The sequence below is a fragment of the Mirounga leonina genome, unplaced genomic scaffold (assembly GCF_011800145.1).
Source record: "Mirounga leonina isolate KUSES-001 unplaced genomic scaffold, KU_Mleo_1.0 Mir_128, whole genome shotgun sequence".
Taxonomy (NCBI): domain Eukaryota; kingdom Metazoa; phylum Chordata; class Mammalia; order Carnivora; family Phocidae; genus Mirounga; species Mirounga leonina.
Genome location: NW_023270320.1, coordinates 31,708,615 through 31,713,864, shown reverse-complemented (window position 1 = coordinate 31,713,864; position 5,250 = coordinate 31,708,615). Strand labels below are relative to the sequence as shown.

The window sequence follows — 5,250 nt, the reverse complement described above, 5'->3', positions numbered from 1 at the left end:
GGTTATATTTTAAATTTTATTAGATATTGCCAATTTTTCATATAAAGTGTCTATAATTCTCACCTCTACCAGTAATATAGGACAGTTCATTTTTCTATCCTTGTTATTGTCAGACTTGGATTTTTGCCAATGAATTCCCCCCACCCCCAAATTTCAGGGGTGATTAATATGTGATTAACTTGAGGATTGTTTCATATGCATCAGTCATTTTATTTCCCTCAGAGTGAATTCCTATTAGATCCTTTATTCACCTTTGAGGGGTTCTTAATTTTATGGGAAGATAAAATTGATGGCAGAGGTCTTAGATACTTAGATAATACTTAGTTTATAAAATAATTGAGGCAACCGTTCTGTGTATCAGGCTTAGACTGAACCAGTGCTTCATGAAGAAAGCAATGTCATGTTGAAAATCAAGCTCCCTAAGGCTCAGCCTGCCAAAATTTGTTTTAACAGAGAGGGCATAGCCTAGGGTAAGGATGGAGTCTAACCATTTTATAGATCTTGGTAAGAAAAGCAGGATGTAGCAGGCAGGCCAGCCTGACTGTTACAACCACCTGGGGAGAAATCAGCTTTAACACCAACTCAGGCTGCACCCCAAACCAATTAAACCAATCTCTGGTGCTAAGAATAAGGTGCCCATAGATTTTGAAATCTCTCCACTTGATTTCTCTGAACCTGCAGTCAAAGTTGAGAAACTGTCCTAGATCAAGATTCTGAGCGTTTTGAAGCCTTGTAGTCTCATCTTTTAAGAAAGTACCTTGAAACAAGTACTTTCAAGAATTTCCATCTACCTTCATTTAAAAACAAATATTTAAAAAGACTGTTTCCTCTATCCTTCCTCTTACATTTAGAACAAAAAGTTAAAATAGTTTTAAATATAGCATTTTTCTCTAAACCATGCCTTTCCAATTATAACCATTGCAAAAGCTTGTTTCATAAGTGAACGTTTCATTATCACTAAAGTGATTCAACCCACAGTGTTCGTCTCAAAATCGTTAGTCTGAACACCTTCAGCTCTTTCAAATAACTTGCAAGGCAGCAAAAAAACACACTACAATCCTTTGAGCAGTTCTTCCTAAAAGGTAGTTACTGTAAATAACTTTCACTGTCTAGAATGATGTGGCTATGCGTTAATTTTAATTTCACTTCTCTAAACTATCCCACCTTTTCCTTCCGAAGTCTCAAGTGGCCTCTAAGTATAAATGTGCTTATGAGATTGTAGGAAAAAACAAAACAAAAAAAACAAACTTCCCTTCTTCTCTTTCTAGCTGCAGTTAAAACAGAGAACTTTATGTTTATCTCATTAGAAATGATGAGTTTGCCCTGGGTCATTCCATGGCTAGCTCAGCGAGACCCTTGTAACCAACAGCACATATTTTAAAAAATGAATAGTTAAAAGCAATATGGTTGTTATATTGCCAGTTGCCTGATGGCAGGGTAGAGGTCTTTCCCTCTAAACCTACAGGGAGGAAAGATGGGGGAATATATGGTCACTGAATCTCAAAGAAACCTCCAATTAAAGGGGCCATAATAGTGAGCAGCTTCAGGGAAATTGGATCAGGAATATAGTCTTAGGTTCAAGGTTACTCTAGAGACTTCCGCAGAGAATTTGTGGATCTTCACCCAAGTCATCTAACATACCCATAGCAGATTCCTATGGCTGCTACAAATTGGCACAAACAGTACCCCCTTTTAAGTTATTTCATTGTAGAGGAAAAAATATCCTGAAATTTTTGTTAGATAACAATACTCCCTGACAAAATAATTCTTCAGCATTTTCAAGCCTCACCATCTGGTCAGACAGAGTGAACTGTCCCTCACCCTGTAATAAGCATCATTAATATTGCCATAAACCACAGGAAAACTAAAAGATTTTCTAAATGGCTTCCAAGTTTCTGCATAGATGCCCTTAATAATTCCAAAGGTAAATGATAAACAAGTTGGCAGAGTAGTTAGAAGGATAGCGGAGAAAAAAAAAAAAAAAAAAGATAACTGGTCAATCTATGTGTTCATGTTACCATTCAACTTAATGTTTTAGCTGCAGACAGACTGAAAAGTTCTTAACATAATCATGCTATTTTCCACATTTGCCTAAGGAAAAAAAAATACAGCCAATTATTTCTTTTCAAACCAGAAATAGAAAATCAGTTCTCCCCCAGGTGATACTTTCAATTGTCTAAAAAAGCTTCCAGGGGCGCCTGGGTGGCTCAGTCGTTAAGCGACTGCTTTCAGCTCAGGTCGTGATCTCAGGGTCCTGGGATCAAGCCCCGCATCAGGCTCTCTGCTCAGCGGGAAGCCTGCTTCTCCCTCTCCCGCTCCCCCTGCTTGTGTTCCCTCTCTTGCTGTGTCTCTCTGTCAAAGAAATAAATAAAAATCTTCAAAAAAAAAAAAAAAAGCTTCCAGAGCTTTCCAGAAAGTTTAAATTAAGTGGCTACAGTACACAAAGATGGTTTTATAGTTCTTGGTGGGGAAGTGTTGGAGTCAAGTTCTAATGGAAGGTCTGTGATGGTCACGGCTCTGGCCACAAGGGCCACGTTGCTGCAGAAGAGAGGGGGGCATCCTTGCTGTGTGGATAAGATCCTCTCTGGCAACAAGAAGAAACCTCCTTCAGTCCATGGTGAGTTAAAGAATCCAGCTTCCTGGAACTCGGAGGGAGCAAACAATGGGTATGGACTCTGGCAACATCATCGGGTACGAGCAAGGAGCGTGGTGGTCAACACTGAAGAGCAAGGTGCTGAGGATGAGTATGCATCCAGCCCAGTCTGCAGAGAACCTGCTGATCCTGTAGGAGGAAAAGCTCTTCGCTGTTGCCGTGATGATCAGACCTGCACTTTGCTTGGCGATGACAACATGGGTCATGGCAAATTCATTCCTCATCAGTTTCGCACAGAGAATCGCACATGTCTCTACCCCCTCCTCCCCCGGCAGTGTTAGCACCCGCGAACAGAGCCACCACGTGCAACAGTCCGGCGATTGCAGGAGTGCTTTTGAGTTGCTCAGTGCTCCAGGGTTCCAGGACCTGTCCACCACCGGCATCTGTGCGGGTGCGGCAGGTGCCCTCGGGAGCATGACGGGGGAGGGCTTCTCCAAGTCAGGCACCAGCGGGGCCGCCCAGGCCAGGGCCCACCTTCCCCAAGCCCCGCACAGTTTCCAGTCGCTCCTTTTCCACCTCCTGGTTCCGGATCATCTCCTCAAAGGCCTGGGCTTCTTCTGCGGGGCCGCCCTCTGCAGCTGCTTCTCCAGCTCCTGCCTGCTGGATGGCCGCGGTCCGGGCAAGGTCTTCCGCTTCCCTCTTCTTTTCTTCATTGCGTTCTATATATTCTTCGGTATATTATTTTAATAGCTCCGCCTTCAGCTCTCTGCTTTGGGAAGTGAAGTCTCCTTCGCCTTTACTGTGTCTTTCTTTTCAGGAATGACAGCTGATTTGTAATCTCCATGTTTGGGCGTTTCTCAAAAAAGAGCAGGCTCTACTTTGTTATAGAGGATGAAGGCATGTTCCATGTAGCCTTCCTCAGAGTAAATGCATGCCTTTGGATAATCTCGACTGCAGAGCCCAGGTACCGTCTGGGCGGAACGTGTTCCTCTGTCTCCACTGCGCTACCAACCCCTCTGAGAGAGCGCGCTCACCCGGCATCGGGCGGAAGGCTCACCTCTCCATGGTCGGACATCGGGACCAAGCACTTCTGTCCCCGTGGACGACACGCGGACCACAGTCCCTTAAGATAACAAAGATGAGTTAATTTACCGCCAGGAATCTAAAGTCAAGCCGGCCCCCTGGAGACTGCAGGGAAGAATTCCTTGCTCCCCTTTCTCAGCGTCTCTAGGCTGCCTGTGTTTCTTGGCTCCCAACCCGGTCTTCAAAGCACCCGAAACCCCGGATTCCACCATCACACCACCTACTACTGCTCGAGCTGCCTGCTCCCTTTTATAAGGACCTGGGATTACATTGAACCCACCTGGATAATCTAGGCCAATCTCCCCATCGGAAGATGCTTAACTTAATCAGACCTGCAAGCCTCCTTTTACCAGGCAGAGTATTCACAGATTCCGGGATTGGGGTGTGGAGGTCTTTGGGGGTCATTGTTAAGACGACCAGGATTCCCGCCCGTCACGGAGTTACACTTAGTGCGGGACTTTTCTGCTTGAAATCAACTCACAAGAAAGGCGGGCCACTTCCGGCGACTTCTAACCCCAGCTGAGATGGAGGAGGGGCAGAGACAATTCGATGTGTACATTTTCTCACAAAACGTAAGAGATACAGAACAGTGACTAAGAATGGAACTAAAGATCTTGCCTTTATCACCGCAGCTTAGAAATACGCGCATCCATGCAACGCCTTCTACGTGTCAATCACTGCGTGAGGCGCTTGATACGCGCTGCCTCCTTTAACACTCGCACGAGGGCTCTCGGCTACCAAAGAATAAACCGAACCAGAGTTTAAGTAATGTGGCCGCAGTCTTTTTTTTTTTTTTTCTCTCTTTTTTTTATTCTTATGTTAATCCCCATACATTACATCATTAGTTCTAGATGAAGTGTTCCATGATTCATTGTTTGTGCACAACACCCAGTGCTCCATGCAGAATGTGCCCTCCTCAATACCCACCACCAGGCTAACCCATCCTCCCACCCCCCTCCCCCCCAGAACCCTCAGTTTGTTTCTCAGAGTCCATCGTCTCTCATGGTTCGTCTCCCCCTCCAATTCCCCTCCCTTCATTTTTCCCCTCCTGCTACCTTCTTCTTCTTCTTTTTTTTTTTTCTTAACATATATTGCATTATTTGTTTCAGAGGTACAGATCTGAGGTTCAACAGTCTTGCACAATTCACAGCGCTTACCAGAGCACATACCCTCCCCAGTGTCCATCACCCAGTCGCCCCATCCCTCCCACCCCAGCCCCCACTCCAGCAACCCTCAGTTTGTTTCCTGCGATTAAGAATTCCTCCTATCAGTGAGATCATATGGCCCAGTCTTACAGCGAGGGGGCGGCAAGGCTGGGACTCTCCTCCTTGCCCACCAGAGCCACGCGATCGCCGCTGCACGCGAAGCTGTGGGAGGCGCGAGGAAGGGGGACCGAGCCCCACAGCAGGACGCAGCAAACCCGCGCTCCTGCCCGAGCCCAGCGGCTGCTCGGCTCAGAGGGAATGCAGTCGCCTCGGAAGGGAAACATCTCGCTCCCCGACTCTTCTTCCTTCCTCACTGCTCTGAGTCCCAGAGGAAAAACATTTGCTTCTTCCAAGAGATTTGAGGATAAC

The 5,250-nt window shown here is 45.9% G+C and overlaps 1 pseudogene; it reads right to left on the bottom strand.

Moving 5' to 3' along the window:
- Positions 1-2,423: 2,423 nt before the first annotated feature.
- Positions 2,424-3,668, bottom strand: LOC118009817 (annotated as a pseudogene).
- Positions 3,669-5,250: the final 1,582 nt, after the last annotated feature.